The sequence below is a fragment of the Emydura macquarii genome, unplaced genomic scaffold, assembly GCF_026122565.2.
Source record: "Emydura macquarii macquarii isolate MOO-44397 ecotype Brisbane River unplaced genomic scaffold, CSIRO-AGI_Emac_v2 contig_320, whole genome shotgun sequence".
Classification (NCBI taxonomy): domain Eukaryota; kingdom Metazoa; phylum Chordata; order Testudines; family Chelidae; genus Emydura; species Emydura macquarii.
This window is the reverse complement of record NW_027130457.1, coordinates 14,770,580-14,789,947: the sequence shown is the minus strand read 5'-3', so window position 1 is coordinate 14,789,947 and position 19,368 is coordinate 14,770,580. Positions and strand designations below refer to the sequence as shown.

Genomic DNA, 19,368 nt, shown 5'->3' with positions numbered 1-19,368 from the left:
AGACTCCGGGAAAATCCGCATGAAATCCCGGCTCATGGAGCCCCGAGCTGGCTCCGAGCCAACTGCTTTGCTGCGGTATCCAGCACACCGCCAGTATAGGGAGCACCATCAGCACCGACCTGACACGGCACCATGGAGACGGAAGCACTCAGACTCCCCTGCACCGTATGAGCAGGTGGGGTGGAGCACTGATCCACACCGAGGTCGGATCACGGAGACCTGCTGCCAGAGCCAGTGTCTCCAGCCAGAGAACCTCCCCTGACTCGAGGAGTGGTGGAGCCCCTCGACACTTACCAGCTTCGGTGGCCAAAGGATGGCAAGAGCCTTGTTGGCCTTGCATAAGCTGTCACCGCCCATACCTCCACGAGAGAGAAGGGGCTGGTGTTAAGGGAAAGCCCACATTGGGACCCCTGAATGGCTCAGGAGATCCCTGGTATGGGGAGGAAGATCTCCTGCAGACCGGTTTCCTAGGGTGGAGCAGGATCGCTCCCTCAGAAGTCATCCCAGATCCCAGTCGCCGGACCGACCTGCATCGAGGCAGAGAGCGCAGTCACCTGCACGACACCGGTCTTGACTCCCCAGCACTGGGTGAGGTCCATCCCATAGCTCCGGCACCAAAGAGTTTGCCAGCAAGCATGCGACACTGATCCCGGTCTCCAGAGACAGTCTCGGTACTGAGGAGCTGGGGCAGTGCAGAACCCGGATGCCAGAGACAGGCTCGACATCGAGGTGTTCGCCCCCCATGCCGAGGTAACAATGAACCCCGGATGCCAGAGATGGACTTGGCACTGAGGAGTTTGACCCCGTACCAAGGCAAAGCCCAGAAGCCGGAGACAGCCTCGGCATAGAGGTTTCACCCCCCGTATCGGGGCTGTGCCAACTCACATGCCGGAGACGAAACTGGCACCGAGGAGTTTGCCCTGCATTGAGGCAAGCCTTGATGCCGGAGACAGCCTCGGCACCGAAGTTTCATCCCCTACCAGAGCTGCGCCAAGCTCGGTGGCCAGAGACAGACTCGGCACCGAGGAGTTCACCCTGCACCGAGGCCAGGCAGAGCTGGTCGCTGGAGCTTGATTCAGTGCCGAGACATATGCAGAGAGCAAAAAGTCCTCAGTGCAGGGATGATGCCTGGATCACCCCAACTCGCTGGAGCATGGTCTGTACCCCTGGTCCGGCTGCAGCACCCACAACGAACATGGTAGTCGAGGTGGTCGTCACCGAAGGGTCGCTCTCTGGAGTGACGATACTGCCCAGTAAGAGGCTTTGGGCAGCCCGAGCAGTGGTCTGTCAATGGTGCCTCAGTGGTCCCTTTGGGGATGCAGTACCTGGGGGAGCAACCATCAGTGAAGGTGCTGGAACCCCAGGCAGATGGCCTCAAAGGCAATGGTCACCCCAATGGCTGTATGGGGGGATAATGGGTTTCCCAAGGGGGGATGGGACCATGGTCCATCAACCCCTCAGGGATGCACTCAGTGCCTCGGACAACTCGACCCCACAGATAGCGACTTCTGTGAGGATCGCCTGTTGGAGGGAAGAGGAGCTGCAGCTTGCAGGCTCCACCCTCTCTTCCCCACCAGATGAAGCACACGCCCGAGAGCTGGTTGTTTCTAGGGCACACTGGGAGCTGCTCAGAAGGTGGCCTTTCCCTGGGGGTTGGAGGCGAAGGAGCAAAAGGGGTGTCAGACAACCTTTAATATGTTACCAAGGGGCTCCACAGAGTGCTAGCCACCCTGGCCTACAGAGAGGCATCCAACATTGTGACAGTCTCGTGGCAAACCCCCTCCTCCGTACCCCGATGCCTAACCGAGCCGTGAAAAGTATTACACCCAGCCAAGGGGTTTGAATTCTGTTCACCACCCCGCCCCAGGTCCCTGGTGGTGGTTGCTGCTAGCCACAGGGCTTGGCGGGGCAGACGGGCTCTACTTCAGAAAACAAGGGTGACTGCAAGCCAGACTTTTTTGGGAAAACTTTATTCAGTAGCATTACCAGCAAGTTGAAGGGGAGCCCCTCGCGGGACTCATTGAGCCTCTTTGCTGAGGCTCTGCCTAGCAGCAGACGCTGAGCCTATAGGCCATTGCAGAGCAGGATACTGCGGGAGCTAAAGCAGTGCTCCTGCCACCCTCAGTTGCTGCCTATTCCGTGGGCAGAGCTATTCCCTCTGTCATCGGCATGCCCAGAGATTAGTGGCTGCAATCCCGGGCTATCCCGAAAAGGTCCAGCAAGCACATCAGGGGCTCTTCCTTCAACGGGTCAAGCTTCTCTTCGTTTTCATGGAGGCGGAGCTTCATGGTCTCAGGAACTCCTAGACCATGCTCCGCTACCTGGGCCGCTACACGCCACAAACCTTCAGGTGTCAGGCAGGTCTCCAGGGACAACAGCAGTGGAGGTGCCAGCCACGGCCATCTCGCGACCTACGGGCAAGGGGACAGAGTCAGGTGATCTACGAAATACCACCCACCCTGACTGGCTCCTTAGGCCCTCAGTAAAGGTCCTCTTGACTACGGGGCAATCGGAAAGGCCCTCCTGCTGGTGAACGTAAGGGCAGCACCCTAGCCTACCCTCCTTTAGGCTTGGGTGAACCAGAATTCAGCCCACTGGGCCCTTGAGATAGTTCAGCAAGCTAGGGTAGGAGGTTGAGGCTGCCTCAGTCAGAATCAGCAGGAGAGGTCCCGCAGGCATTGGCGGAAGAGGTCCTCCTCCAGATACCTCCTCATCCCCACCCCCAAAAAAAAAGAAAAGAGAAGGGGGTTTTGAGGACGGTGACAGACCTATGTCATCGCACAAATACCAAACAAGGGGATCAAGTCTCACATTGTCCCCCCAGCTCCAGTAGTGGGAACAGGAGCCCTGTATGCCGCCCCACATGTCAGGGATGCACATCATCAAGGTTCTCCCACTTCATAAGGGTGACCCCTTCTAACGCTTTACAGCTTACCCCATGGTCTGTTACTTGGCTGATGGGATTTATTGAAGGCTGTGCGGGGATAGCTGCGCGCTTGATGGGCTTGGTCCTCCCAGAAAGGCCCAGGTCTCAAGCCCAGAGCAGGGTGAGCCGGTCAGGCATCTTGCGACTGGTGGGGTCCTGCTGGTAAACGCACAAAGCTCACGTTAACTCAGATGCAGCCTACGGAATGCATCGGCGTGACCGGTTGCTTCCCAGACCAGACCTTCTTGCCCCAGCTATGCTGAGGGTCAGAGTCCCTCAGGATGGCCCACATGCACAAACGCCCTAAGACAACAGCCAAAGGTTACTGATAGCGGATAGGGCACAGGATGGCCTGCACCTATGCAGTGAGGATAGCTAGCCTGACACGTAGCCCGCTTCAGTCACGGCCCCAGGATACAGTCTGAGCAGGCAGCTCATAGACCGAGGAGCTACGATCCACTCTCCTCCCCTCACCCACCCCAAATAATAGTAAGACCCGAAAGCAGCAAGCCCGAGCCTCCTGAGTCTGGTGAACGACTCCTTGGGATGTGTGAAGGGGCATTCCATTCAAGGAACAGGCTACTTCAGTTACCCTGATACTGGCCACCTCGAGCAAAGAGTACACTGCTGTATCAGGGCTCACCTCGGCTTACAAGGTGTCTGGCCAAGGAAGGGCAGGCGTCGGCACACTGATGAGAAGACCAGTGAAATGTTCGCAGGGCTTGTAGAAGGTCCCTCTGCTTTATCGAAAGCAGGGAGGTACAGGCGCTGTACAGGTGCTCCATGTACTACACCGACAGGAGGCAGGAGCCCATTCATCAGCCTTATGAAGGGAACCCATCGGTCCTTGGGACCTGGCAGTGATCACCTCTCAAGGGTGAGGAACGGTGAGGCGGACTGCGTCAACGGGTCGCTCTTCCTCACCACGAGGGGTTGCTACGCCTTCTAAGGGCGTCTATAACTGTCAGGAGGGGGTTTCCCCAAAGGGAATCAGGCTGTATTGGCCTTCAGCACGAAGTGTCCATGGTGCTGCTCCCTCCATGGTCAAGGGGCAAGGGCACTCGCCAATGTCATTCATCCATAGCGATCAGAGACCTTTATATTCACTCTCCTGCCCTCCCCTCCTGCAGACAGTCCTGCTCAACTAGGAAGGGCTAATCAGATGCCATCCCAATTGTTCCGGCTGGCCACGCCAGCGTGGGTTCACCATGCTACTAGATTTCTCGATCTCCCGCCTTGGGAGCCTCTGAGCCAGCGCAATTCCAGCTCCCATGATCATGGTCACCTGTGGTGCCCAGACCTAGATCCCCGACACATCAGGGAATGATAGATCAGTGGATGAGAGACAATGAGCGAGCCGCTCAGAACAAGCACAGTGTGTACCAATGTGTAGCAGGAAACCCTCCACTCAGGCCGTGTACCGGGTTAAGTGGAAGTGGCTGTTGCCTGCTGGGAGCAGTCCCGAGATACTCTACCTGGCCTCTCGCCAGTATAGGCGAGCCGGGAAATACCTGCCGCAGCTAAAGCTCCGGGGACTGACTGTGGCCTCCCTGAAGGCCCACCTAGCAGCCATATCGGCCTTCCATCAGCCGCTCGAGGGGGATTGCGGCCCTCCCATCAGATGGCGGTTGTTCGGCCCTTAAAGGGGGTGGGAGTCTATATCCGTTGGCCCATGACCCAGGGCCTCCCTGGGTTCTTGACCTGGTCCTTCCTGGGCAATGGGCCTCCCTCACCCGCAAAACCCACGGTGTCATGCCCTCTACTCTGGCTGTCCGGGAAGGTGGCCTTCCTAGGGGTATTTACCTCAGCAAGGAAAGTTTCCAGGATCAGAGCTCTGACCCCAGAGCTCTTTCCTCATACTGTAGTCTATAAGATAAGGTTCAGTGAGACCTCATCGGGCCTTCTGGCCCAAGGGGTTGCCCAGTCTCATTGAACCAATCATATATTCTCCCCAGGTTCCCTGAACCACACGGCTTGGAGGAGAGGAGAAGGCAGCACTCGCTAGAATGTGAGTGGGGCCCTGGCTTCTACATCAGATGTATGAGGCCGTTACGGAGAGCTATGCAGCTCTTCCTCACAGCATCCAACCAGATGACAGGTTCACTGGTCTGTACCGGTGCATTTCCTTGTGAATAACTCCCTGCATTGTGTTCGGCTACGAGCAGGTGAAGGTGCCCCTTCTGGGCGCCACCACAGCTCACCGAACAGGGCTCAAGCTCCATCTACAGCTTTCCTAGCGGAAGTGCTAGGGCAGGGCATCTGCAAAGCAGCTGCCAGGCTGGCAGTACAGACCTTCACTTCCCACCATACTTCTGTCCAAGGCGTGGGAAATAGTGGGCTTCAGCAGAGCTGGGCTGCAAGCAGCTCACTGCTAACTCCAGTCCACCTCCAAGGTACTGCTTGTTAGTCACCTATAGTGGAATGGACATGAGCCACACATCTCGAAGGACATCAGTTACTGGTAAGTAACCTTGTTTTTTTTCTGTTTTCTGCAGTGGGTATCTTTTGTAGCCTCCACAAATGATACTTTTAAAATTATTTTAATTTTTTGTATTTCTTTAGCTCATTCTGCTTGCAAGGGTCCTGCTGAAATGACTCCAAGTCCTTGCTAAAAGAGTTTATCCTGCGAGCCAGTGTGGGTTCAGAGCTGGATGCTCCATGACTGACAAGTCCTTCACAATGGACTTGCTACAAGAAAAAAGCTGTGAACAACAGGCACCTCTCTACGTAGCAATCGTTCACCTACGAAAAGCCTTTGACACAGTTAGCAGGAATGGCATATACAAGATCCTGTTGAAAACTGGCTATCCACAAAAAGTGCTTTCCTTATTTAAGGAGGTCCATGAGGGAATGAAGGCAACTATCCAATATGAAAATGAAACATCGTCTGTGGTCAGCATTGATACTGGCATGAAACAAGGCTGCATCTTAGCACCTATCAGCTTTGACATCTTCTTCTCTATTCTTCTTAAGTATGCTTTCGGAAACAGTCAATTTGGCATACTAATTGAATCGAGGATGGACGGCACCTTGTTTAACATCAGGCAATTTCAGAGCAAAAGGCCTGTTACCCAGCTCACTATTTGGAATCTGCTTTTCGCAGATGACTGCATTCATCTCTAATTCACCTGATGAATTGCAGATCATGATGAATAAGTTCTCTGATGCAGGTATCAAATTTGGAATGGTAATCCATATTAAGAAAACCGTTCTCATGTAACCATACACGAACATCCTACCTAAAGTCTACATCAATAATGAAGCTCTGGACAATAATGAAGCTGTGGACACAAGGAGCATAGTGTGGAAATGCAAAAGCAATTTAATTATTTCGTCAGCTGTACGTCGACATAACTTAGGTCGACTTACTTTTGTAGAGTAGACTTGCCCTAAGTGGCTAATTAGCCCATTAGGCAGATGATACAAAAGACACAGGAAGGAAGTGAGAAGTGGGGAAGTGGAGCTTCCTTCCTTCCTTCCTTCCTTCCTTCCGTTGAGGGTTCCCTAGGACTATAGATGTAAGGTTGTATTGTGTGTAAGGGTGGTAGAAGCTAATATTGTAAATAAACTGCATGGGCTGTTTTACCAACAAAAGGTCTCTGATCCAGTTGTGGGCTTGAACAGAGGCAGGAGTGAGCTGGCCCTGTCACAAGGTGGTACCTCAGGAAAATGTATATTAAAAATTTATGAGCCAGGTCATCATTTCTGGTACTGAGATTCTTTCAAAACACCAGGAAGATCTATAGAAGTTTATGCACAAAGGATGTAACTAAACCAAAATATGGATTTCTGACCAAATAGAGATAAAGACTTCCAAAAAAATTAATATCAAGCTCTCTACATGAAGGATAGAATCTGAGAGTAGAGAGTAAATGGGAATACAATCAAGGCATCAATGAAAGCTATGAGATTATATTAAATAAGACTTAAAAGAGAGTTGTTAAAATGTGAAAATAAGGTTTAAAGTGGCCATGTGCCCCTCATTTTCATATGCTGTTCCAGAAACTATATTCATGACACCTGAAATGTCCCAATATTTAATTTTGTCAGTTAGAGCATGTGGTGTTTTTTATATTTGTTCAAGGCACATTGCTGAACCGAGTAAATCTTACCCTGTTTAACAGGAACAAACAATCCAGTGCAATGTGCATTCAGTGTAATGAATAGTGCTTGGCATGAAGTGAAATGTAAAATGGGCTGTTCTTTAGCTCAATACTTATTCAGAATTTCATGATAAACTTGTTCAGAGCACATTAGGCCCCGAGGAGCTTTTCTGGTCCTGCTGCAGCAGAAAATGGGGTAGGCAAAATGAACACATTGAGAAGACAGTTGACTAGTGGAATTAAGGCGAGTATACTGTTTGTCCAAAATTGAGACTGTGGGGAAAAGCGTTAATCAGCTGCCTGAAAGGGTACAGTTGGTCATTCCTAGAGACCTGGAAATATCAACAGCTGAAAACAAGGTATGCCAGAAATCTCAACGAAATTTGTTCTCACAAGATTTCCATCTCAAGTCAACTTCAAAGCAAAAAGATTGGGATAAGCATTCAGATATTAGGATAGTTATCAGAATTGATCTTACAAACCATTTAAGATTCTCCCATCACTACAGTCCAGATGACAAACTCTGCCTTTCACTGAGTACACATGAGGTTCTAAAACTCTTAAGAAGATACAGTACTTACTGACAAAGAACAATTCTACAGACTTCAGTATATGTTCATCAATCAATTGAATATGAGTATTGAGAGCGAGTCTAACTCATAGTAATAGACTCATAGATTTTGAGCTCAGAAGGGACCATTATGATCATCTAGTCTGACCTCCTGCACAACACAGACCACAGAAACTCACCCAAACCACACCTATAATAGACCCCCTAACCTATGACTGAGTTATTGAAGTCCTCAAATCATGGTTTAAAGACTTTCAAGGTACAGAGAATCCACCAGCATGTGACTTGTGCCCCATGCTAGAGAAGAAAGCGAAAAACCCGAAAGGCACCTGCCAATCTACCTTGGGAGAAGATTCCTTCCCGACACCAAATATGGTGATCAGCTAAACCCTGAGCATGTGGGCAAGGCTCACCAGCCAGACACCCAAGAAAGAATTCTCTGTATTAACTCAGAACCCACCCAATCCAACGTACCCATCATAGGCCATTGGGCATATTTACCGCTACTAGTCAAAGATCAGTTAATTGCCAAATTAGTCTGTCCCATCATTTCATCTCCTCCATATATTTATCAAGTTCAGTTTTGAAGCCGGTTAGGTTTTTTGCTCCCACTACTCCCCTTGGAAGGCTATTCCAGAAGTTCATTCCTCTGATGGTTAGAAACCTTCATCTAATTTCAAGTCTAAACTTCCTGATGGACAGTTTATATCCATTTGTTCTTGTGTCCACATTGGTGCTGAACTTAAATAACTCCTCTCCCTCCCTGGTATTTATCCCTCTGATGTATTTATAGAGAGCAATCATATCTCCCCTCAACCATCTTTTGCTGTTAACATGAAAGAACCATATGTCCTGGTCATAATAATGTTTAAATTAATGTGTTATAAAGGCAAAACCTATACCATTCAATTTAAGCTTGTGGATTGGTGATAACTATTAGACTTTCTTTTGTTTTTCACAGTTGGTGGGGGAAAGGAAAAAAACCTTTTTGCTGCTGGAAAAACATGAAAATGATTATACTTCCTGCAGGCAGAACTGCCCCAAATCTTCTCCAGATACCAGGTGTCATGCTGGGGAGATGCGGGGGAGAGCATTTGTTATATTGTTTGACATCAATCTCTGTAATCAATGGCTCCATGTCTAGCTGGCAGCCAGTCACAAACGGAGTGCCCCAGGGGTCGGTCCTGGGGCCGGTTTTGTTCTTCATTAATGATATGGAGGATGGGGTAGATTGCACCCTCAGCACGTTTGCAGATGACAATAAGATGGGGGGAGTGGTAGATACCCTGGAAGGTAGGGATAGGATACAGAAGGACCTAAACAAACTGGAGGATTGGGCCAAAAGAAATCTGCTGAGGTTCAACAAAGACAAGTGTAGAGTCCTGCACTTAGGACGGAAGAATCCCATGCACAGTTACAGACTGGGGACTGATGAGCTAGACAGCAGTTCTGCAGAAAAGGACTTGGGGGTAACAGTGGATAAGAAGCTGGATATGAGTCAGCAGTGTGCTCTGGTTGTCAAGAAGGCTAATAGTATATTGGGCTGCATTAGTAGGAACATTGCCAGCAGATCTCGGGAAGTGATTATTCCCCTCTATTCGGCATTGGTGAGGCCGCATTTGGAGTATTGTGTCCAGTTTTGGGCCCCCCACTACAAAAAGAATGTGGAAAAGTTGGAGAGAGTCCAGCGGAGGGCAACAAAAATGATTAGGGGGCTGGAGTACAAGACTTATGAGAAGAGGCTGAGGGAACTACACTTGTTTAGTCTGCAAAAGAGAAGAATGAGGGGGGATTTGATAGCAGCCTTTAACTACTTGAAAGTGGGTTCCTGGGAGGATGGAGCTAGGCTGTTCTCAGTCATGGCAGATGACAGAACAAGGAGCAACGGTTTCAAGTTGCAGTGGGGGAGTTCTAGGTTGGACATTAGGAAAAGGTTTTTCACTAGGAGGGTGGTGAAGCACTGGAATGGGTTACCTAGGGAGGTGGTGGAATCTCCATCTTTGGAGGTTTTTAAACTGCAGCTTGACAAAGCTCTGGCTGGGATTATTTAGCTGAGGTTAGTCCTGCTTTGAGCAGGGGGTTGGACTAGATGATCTCCTGAGGTCCCTTCCAACTCTATGATTCTATGATTCTATGTCAAAATTATAATTCATGTGAGATATACCATATCAGGTACTGTTCGAGAGGTTATAATATGCTAAATCAGATGATGATACTTATGTTCGTGTGTAATATGTGAAATGGAAGTTATAGATATATTTGAGATATCTGTATTTCAAATTGTGCTGCCTGGGCAAAACCCCAGATAGGATGGCAGCAGAACAATAGCCTGCTTAATGGCCCATAAGACATTCAGGGATGCAAGGGGCCCAGGAAGAAACCAAAGGCATATCTGAAGAGTTACCAGGATTGGCACATGTGACTCTGGACTCCATTTTATTTCTTGTAATATTCCACAAGACTGCATGGCCAGGGTCAGAGGGTATATAAGGCCAAGCCACAGAAACCAGTTTGTCTTTGTTCCTGTTTAGCTACAGACACATACCTGCCTCTGGATCAATTCACTTGCAACTGAACCGAAGGACTAAGACCCATCCAGGTACTGGATGTATACCAGAGGAACTGTAGAAGCTTGCAACTCCACAATTCTTCTAGAAACCTGATGTATATGGACTTTCAATCATTTGTATATATCTGATTTGCTTTGACCCTTTAACATTTCTCTTATGGTTTATTTCTTTCTTTTACAATAAACCTTTAGTTTTAGTTACTAAAGGATTGGCTGGCAGCATGGTATTTTAGGTAAGATCCAAACTTATATTGAACTGGTACTGTGGCTGAGCTCTTGGGGTCAAAGGGAACCTATTTAGTAAAGGGCATAGAGTTTAAATAATTGGTCTCTTTACTGGACCTAGTGCTGATTTGGGAGCCAGGAGCTGAAATGCATTAAAGGGGGCTGTCTGTATTTGTATACTGGCTTCTGTGAGGATTCAGAAGCGCAGTTTGTGGCTGATTGGGAAGTCTGGCTTCAGTGCCACCCATCAGTGCTGGGAGAATCTGCTCCCTTTTTACAGCCTGCCCTGACCTTGGCATTTTCAGGTGGCTACCCTGGGCACGGGAGAGGTCACAGGTCACACCAGGGTTAAGATTTCAGTATTGAGTCCTCCCAGTATTTCTGATAATGTTAGAAATAATTGGTGACATGATGCATGATATAATGTTGTATATTCTATATTATATAATTCTTAAAACAGCAAAAAGGAAATTAATTTGGGAAATTTTTTTAGTGCAACAATACACATTGAAACTTTTCAGAATTTCATTAGTCCTAAAATAACTTTTAACTTCTTTTATATCAATTTGTTTCTTATTTGTCATTAGACCAATTTAAAAAAAAAAAAGTCAGTATTGATTTAATTAAACTTGTCTGATGCCTATAAGTATGCAGAGATTTTTTTCTCAAAAATTTTAATATGCTTGCCTGGTAGGTACTTTCAAGCTCTGACAGCTCTTCTAAAGACACTTTTTCAAAGACAGATTTTCAGGAACATTCATTTATCCTTGCAGCCATCACATAAATCACCTGAAACTTCTGCCAGCATAAAAGGATTCCACCTTCCCACTCATTATGGAGACAGAGCCTGTTGTACTTGACATATGGCTACTTGTATTTTCTGAATATCACAAGAAGTATCAAACTGAAGTTGTTGTCAGTCATACTGGATTCTAGAAAACTTTGAAGACTTTGGAGCAGGGCTAGTCATGGTCTCAGAATCAAGTAACCACTGACAGTGTCATAGTATACACAAGAAGCTTTTCTCTATTTTTCAATGACTTGGGACAATGGCCCAGATTCTAAAGACATGTAGGTGTCTTACTCCAACTGAAAGTTTTTGAGGATCTGGGACAATGTGTTTCAAATAATAGAACACCTGCTCAGATTGATGATTCAGCTTTTCTGATCTGTTATGTTTTATAGGTAATCTGATACTCTGTTTTTGAATTTGGAAGGCCTCTGAAAAGTCATCCTTTATAGGATTAGAAAATATGCTTCTATAGAGCAGCTCTCAGTGTTCACTGTATCATTGTGGAGTAGAGTTTTGGAGTAGAGTTACAAAATTTGAAGTAAATAAAAGGTTCTTGAATTATGATACCTGTAATATAGCTATGTTCCTCATAACTCAAGTATCTTCTAATCCTTTTTGAGGGGGGAAGAGGGGCAGGGGGAAGGAGTCACATTTGCCATTAATACTCATAGTGCAGGATTTTACATAGATACTATCTCTAAAAATATTTTTATATTTTAATGTTATTTTTGTGTTGTAATGCTGGAAGGAACATCTATCTCAGAAACACCAAAGGCCATCAGTAGACGGTTACTGCTGGCCTACAGTTCTGCAATGGCAGAGATGTCCATTTCTTTTTTAGAATAAACAACATTTAAAATATATCCCCATCTTCCTAGAAAATTTCTGCACATTTTTGATATCAACATGATATTTTATAAGGCCACTGAGCACTCTACAAATACTGGGGAATGAAGCTGGAGCAAGACATCTTCCCCAGTGTCCGTTGTGACAGACTAACAATATCCTGAAAAAAGTCTATGGAATTAAGATAAACTTTACTGAAGTAAGTTAAACCGTATTGAATTAGGGTTAATACCTCTGGTGTACATAGTATTAAAAATGCACTTGAATATGTGTTACTCTCGCATTGTATGTAGCATCTCTAGTAGGGAGGGAAGATGCTAATGTACTTCCTCTGTTATCAGCCCTTTTAATCCTCCTCTCCCCCCCCCCCCCCCCCGCAAGTTCTCTTGTGTATAATAGCGTATGTGGTATGGTGTGTTGGCCACCGACGTTTATCAGTGTAGGCTGTGTGCATGTGTCCCTGTGTAGATGCTGTCCCAGCTCTGGCCAGGAAACCGAGACGGCTCTCACGATCGAATGAATCGACACGACCACGGATTAGCTGAGCAATGAAGGTTTATTGCATGCAGCACAATAAGAAGTGACCTACAGAGTATCTCTGGGTCAGTTTCATATAGGCAGCATTACAATGGCCACGGCCCAACAGTGGGACTTTCCGTTATCCCGTAGACCAGACAGCTTTGTTCCCTCTGACACCCTCTTTTATACATTGTTACCTACAATTTCGTTCTGCCTCCTTTGACGTAGATAGTTGCCACCCTCTCGACGTAGTCTAATACCACCTTTTTCCGTTAATTGGCTGATTTGGACAAAACAACTCCATTTATCACCTTTTAGTCATTTCTATTCATCAAAGTGTCATTTTAGGGAGTTAGTTCTCTTTGGTATCTTGGTGCCTCCTGCACCTGCTACATAATTTGCATTTTAGTAATATTTTGGCAATATATATGCTTTGCAGTATCAGCACTTTCCTGTGCCAATTTCAGTTAGCTTGGTTTTTCCTCTTATACTCCTGTTCACTTGGCTTTTTCCACTTAGGCCTTAGATTGTTCTACAGGCCTTATGACAGGTCTTATACTTACTACAGTGTATAATATGTATACTCATTCAAACTGGATTCTCCAGGGACCACTATATCAAGAGAGCATTTTTGGATAAGTAATCTAGTTTTAAACTGGTTTAGGGCCTTCTTCCTGATCTAGCAAATCATAGAATCATAGAGTTGGAAGGGACCTCAGGAGATCATCTAGTCCAACCTCCTGCTCAAAGCAGGACTAACCTCAGCTAACTAATCCCAGCGAGGGTTTTGTCAAGCCGCAGCTTAAAAACCTCCAAAGATGGAGATTCTACCACCACCCTAGGTAACCCATTCCAGTGCTTCACCATCCTCCTTGTGAAAAACTTTTTCCTAATGTCCAACCTAGACCTCTCCCACTGCAACTTGAGACCATTGCTTGAGACTGAGAACAGCCTAGCTCCATCCTCCCTGCAAATGAACATTTCCCCTGGTCCACACAGTGCTTGAGTCCTTAAGTAGGGTTGGAAGGACTGGGTTCTTGTTCTGAGCAGAAGCTATGAATGTGAGGAAACTGTAACCACAAGTATTCCCCTTGGGTCGGGGTTTGAAGGACTGCTCCAGCCAAAATCCATGTTAGAGTGGGGGAAACTCTGTTAAGCTTACTAGCACTCATGTAGGTTCTTTACTGTTTTAATATGTTTTATCTGTAATTCTTTTAGAATAAAATAGATTTGTATAGGAATTGCTGTGTGGTGCCTTATAATTGTATAACTGTAGCAATTACACCTGTTATAACTCTAGCAATTACATCTGTTACCCATCTCTGAAGAGAAAGCAAGCGGGTGTCCATGGGCAACCTGTCTATTCTGGGTAATACACAGTGAAGACAAGGAATCATGCAGCCTGCAAATACACCAGTCACAATGGAAAGGGATGCGTTCTCCACTGGAGAGGCAACAGCTGGGGAGCTGGAACCCTAGGGGTTGGTGTTCTTGCTGGGGCACTAAGGGGAAATACAGGTGAAGTTGCCCTGAACTGGGACACCCATATCATGTGGCTTCTCCCTGTTGTAGTAATTTTGATGGAATATATGGGACCTAAGAGTCAAAGACATTAACACAATCCTTTGCTGTCCAACATTAAATAGTTGGAAAGAAAATTTGGGGTTTGGCATACAGAGTCCTCAACCTGCTTAATACCTTGGGGCAAGCACCAGTAAAGAGTCTTTTTAATTTTTAATAAAGATACAGAAAAGGAGGACAAGCAATTAAAGCATTTGAAATATAAAGTTTTAAATAAGGATTTTATTTTAAGAACATTCCTTTCTCCCTTTTACTTTAGTTGTAGAGAGGTTTTAAAAGAAAAATCCCTTCATTTGATAGATGGTAGTAACTGGGAGGGGTTGGGGGGCAGGATGAAAAGAGAAGTTATTCGAAATGGGCTGGAGTTGTTGATGCTGCTGCTGTTGTTGTTAAAGTCAGATCCCATTTCTTAGAAGACAAGACAAACATACACAAAAGGGGAAAGAAAAGAAAAGCAAAGACAGAAAATTCAGCTTCTCTCTCTGGTGTTGACTATAATTGGCAGCCTCACTGCTGGAAAAACACAGGCACAGCACATGGTCTTAGCAGCCGTACCGAGACCTGGCAAACATGTACTAGCATCAGGCTGTTTATTGCATTCTATTTAGCTGTTTTACTGGTCACAGGCTTACAGCAGGGTTGCAAAATATGTAGTCTTGGCTAGCTAAGTCAGACTTTTATTAGACAGATGGGAAAAGGAGAGAAATAAGATAGGTGTAATGAGGCAGTGTGACCTCCCTCTGTCCCACAGGGGACAAGGCCGACCCTCTGTACCCAGGTGGGCAGAGCCAAACCAACCTTGCCCCTCCCACCAGAAGTGGGTAGGTGGGACAGGAAGTATAAAAGAGAGGGCTTCAAGCTCAGTTGGGGCTGAGACAGTGAGGGAAACAGACGCATCCAGCTCACTCCACTGACTTTGCTACCAGCCGCAGAGGCACCCTGCCTGCAGGGGAGCCCATGTCTACAGAGGAGCTGCTGTGACTGCCATTGGCCACTCACCCTGAGACAAATGGATGATGTCCTGTGGATCCAGGTACACCCTGAGGGAAGGGTAGGAAGTAGCCCAAGGATGTCCGACTGCAGTTTGGCTGTACTGGGGCTCTCGCACCAGTCAGTGTGTTGCAGGCAGATCTCTGCTGACCCAGTGGTGGACAATGTCCAGCCTAGCACCCCAGAAATGTTCTATCTTACACTGCTTAAGACCTTCACTTGAAAGTGAAAGTTCAGTAATTAGTTTGCCACTTCGTTAAAGGAAAGTGGACATGCACCAGTCTTTGTAATCTGAGCAGATTCCCGAAAGACTTCAGATAAACTCACTGGTAAGGGTAAAACATTAAACTAAGTTTATTAACTACAGAAAGATAGATTTTAAGTGATTATAAGGGGTAGGCATACAGGTCAGAGATAGTAACCTAAGAAAATATAAAGTAAATATGCATTCTAAATCCTAAACATTATTAGACTAAGCAATATTTGAATCAAGCAGTTTTTCTCACCCCACAAGATGTTGAAGGTCGATTACAGTTCTTAATACACAGGCTCAATTTCCTTCTCAGCCTGGGACCAATCTCCTCAGTTCAAAGTCTTTGTCTTACAAACGATCTTCCAGGTGTTGAGATGCGGGAGGAGAGAGACCAAGTGGTAATATCATTGACTCTCATTTATACTATGTCTCCAGGTGCTAGAAAGTCCCTTGCTCTGACATGCCTTGCTGTGCCTTGCTGTGCTGGACCCTAGTGACTGGAGAGGGCCACCAGGCCCTAGTGACTGGGAGAGGATACTCAAGACCACTGAGGAGGAGAAACCCCCTGAGGCCAGCCCTGATCTGGAGGAGCTGCCTGACATCAGGGACCCACAGGAGCAAACTGAGCCTCGTATGCTGGAGAAACCCCTGTGACCTGGAGGAGCCGCCCTCCGTGGACAACCCAGAGGAGTTTCCAGACCTGCCACCAGTCGACAGTGAGGGACTTGCCGGATGGCCGCTTGCCATCTACCCCAGCAACCCAGAGGGAACTGATTGGATGCAGATACCCGGGTATTAGGTGGGAGGAAGTAGCCAGGGACAGCTGACTAGAGAGTGGCTGAGTATGGCTGAGTATGGCATGTTGCGGCTGGCTCCCTAATGACGCAGTGGCAAACCATTTTGGCACTGATAGGGCCCTGGGCTGGGACACAGTGGAGTCGGGTGGGCCTGCATCCCCTCCCCCCTTCCCTAACCACCCTGGGAGTGCTTGGTTTCCTCTGAACTTGCTGACCAGAGGAGACCAAGCTTTGCTAGCCCCGACTGACTGTAAGGCTAGGGGCTACAGACCACTGTACCTGCCCCACCTACTTGAGGGCCGGGGGCTATTGATTACTTCACCAGCCCTGCCTGGCTTGAGGGCCAGGACCTGTACACTACTCTGCTCGCCCCACCTATTGGAAGGCCAGGGGCTACAGACTACTTTGCTTGCCCTGCCTGTGGGGAGGCTTTACCTGCCCTGCCCTGCCTGAGGACCGGGACCCCAGACTGCCTGCTAGCCCCACCTGTTGGAAGGATGGGGGCTCTAGATTGTTTATGTGCCCCGCCAACTTGAGGGCCAGGGGCAACAGACTGCTTATTAGTCCTGCCCAGCTTGAGGGCTGGGGGCTATAGACTGTGTACTTGCCAGCCCTGCTCGAGAGCCAGGGGCTAAAGACTATTTTGCCTGTCCCGCCCTGGCTGGGGGCAATAGACTGCTTGCCCACCCCGACTGTTGGAAGGTGGGGGTCATGGACTCCTTACAAGCCCTGCCCTACGTGAGGGCCAAGGGGCTACAGACTGCCAGGGAAGCCCACCCCACCTAGGGGCCGGGGTTACAGACTCATAAGCCGGGAGCTTATTCCCCTAGATAAAGGCACTGTGGCCTTCCTTAGAGCCTGGGACCGAGGAAGGGTCGTGACGGCCCTGGCTGGACCGTGCCACCAGCCTACAGGGAGAATACATTGTTTTGTCCATGTTTAAATTTTTTTTAACAAACATTTAGTTGAGAAGCTCTACAGAGCTTTTTTTGGAGCAGGAACTAGAAATTTGACAGAGACATAGTCTTTGTTTCAGGGATGTTATTGTAGTGTATCCTTACCAGAGTGCCCCCTTGCAGCATCGTGTGGTGCAGCAATCACTTGATCTCAGTTTCCCATCTGTTTTTTTTTTTTTTTGTTGCTCCACCCAGCCTCTTACACCTTTTGGGTTACAGAGATTTAGCCTTCTGGCTAGATCACTTACAGTTCTATCCCTTTTCAGGGCACTCAAAGACTAAAACAAATATGAAAAAACATAAAATCTTCCTATTCCTTCAGGAGATCTGCTTGAGACCAGTCTTCCCTGGTCCCTGGCCCTAGCCATCCTTTTCTTCCACAGTGAGAGCTGCATGTTTTCTCTCTCTGCCTGGCTCCTCTGCTCCTCCCACCCTCCCGCAACACCCAGTCTGGGAAGGGGCGGAGTGGAGTGCATTGCACCCCTTAAGTCTGGGAAAAGAGGGTGTAAAGCCCCAGGAGCTGGAGAAGGAGAAGAGATGAGGCTGGAAAGGCAGAACTGATGGGAGGGTGGAGAAGAGATATTGGGGCAGAATTGATGTGGGGAGTGGAAGGTAGGATTGATGATTCATTGTTGGACAGGGAGATGGGCAGATGTGAGAGTCATGATAAACACCCTCCCATTTTTTCAGGCCACTTTAAGCATTGGTGGAATAGTGCTGGTAGTGGCAGAGGGAGTGGATTGGGACATAGACCCTGGGGAGGGGGATCACGCTGAATAAATCACTTAAGCCAAACTTTTCACAGGTGATCAATAATCATATGTTCCTCATTTTCTGGGTCTCAAAATTGTCACCCTGGTGTCTGATCTGAGGAGTGCTGAGCACTCATAGCTGCAACTGAAGTCAATTGGATCTGAGCTTTGAACATACAAAGTGCTTTATAATGCTAAGTACCCTGAAAAATCAGGTCCTTAAGCATCTCAAATTAGGCACGCAAAATTAGTGGACACTTTTGACCTAACTTTCTATGTGCTTCAGTTCCCCATCTATAAAATAGGAATAAATATTTCTTATGTTAGAGGGGAGTTCGTGAAAATAAATTCATTAATATGTCTGAAGCCGTTGGATATTACAATGATGAGCACCATAGAAAAGCCCATGAAAAAAAGAGTAATTCTGTAGCAGAGCAAGGTTTGAATGGTGTGCAGTAAACCGGGCCTGGGGCCACACAGTGAACACTGAGGCTAAAATTAGATATTGAATCGTTGCTTATTAAGTGAACAGCATCCATCCTGTGCACTGAATGAAGCAGGGGTCTTTCGGAAGAAATATTATGCAATCATGTAATTAATGACTATATCATAATGCATAGACACAAAGCAGCCAAATTAAAGTTGCACAGGCAATTTCATTTCTGGCATTTTCCTGACTTTTGAGACTTTGACTTTGCAAAATTAATGTTATTTTACAGTAGATTTTCTGTGTTTAGTCAAATTTCTATTACATTGTTACCTAGTCTTCATAATGTAAATATTTTTATAATATATAAAACATGTATGTTGAACTAAAAAAATCAGAATCCATTGCTGAAAGGGCACAATATATACTGTTTAAACATAACATAGAAGCATGATCTCAAAACAAAACAAAATCCCAATATTTATTTTAGCCCTTAATTTTTTTAAACTTTCAATTTAATTAATATTTCAATTTGTTAAATTCACCCATGTCCTCTGACCATAGTAACAATTATTTAAAAATATCAGCTTACAAACTAATTCAAAAGGAAACTCCACTTAATGGCAACCAAATTTGTCTCTCTCAGGCAAAAACATGAGCAAATAAATTAGTCTTTCCCCATGGACTAAAAATCTTCAGGGTTAGCTGCTGGATAACAGGGGCAGCAAGTCTCTGCACCAATGGCTGACAGGTTAAAGATAACACACAGTTAAGTGGACTGAGTACCTGGTGTGTGCCCAGTGACATCAATGGCTAAGCTCCCAATGATCTCAGTAGTGCAGAATCACTTTCTGGAAAGTAGTCAATAATATAATTACTACATGGGAAGGCGTCTTACTTCAATGGCAGTAGTCATTTCTGACAAGTAATACAAATCCCCGTGCAACAATCAAAGTGGGTCTTCAAATAGCAGACTTAATTAATGCCAGTTAATTCCACATAGTCTACAGTGTTTATTTAATTTAAAAGTACAGGTAAACAACATCTGTGCATCGGAAGA

General features: G+C 46.7%; 1 long non-coding RNA gene across 1 annotated transcript; it reads right to left on the bottom strand.

Annotated features, from left to right (window-relative positions):
- Nucleotides 1-1,966: 1,966 nt before the first annotated feature.
- LOC137167352 (uncharacterized) lies at nt 1,967-19,110 on the bottom strand. The gene is made up of 3 exons (XR_010924100.1): nt 19,095-19,110; nt 2,936-3,085; nt 1,967-2,411 (listed from the first exon to the last, which is right to left on the bottom strand). It is a non-coding gene; the product is annotated as an uncharacterized lncRNA (long non-coding RNA).
- Between the last annotated feature and the right edge of the window lie 258 nt (nt 19,111-19,368).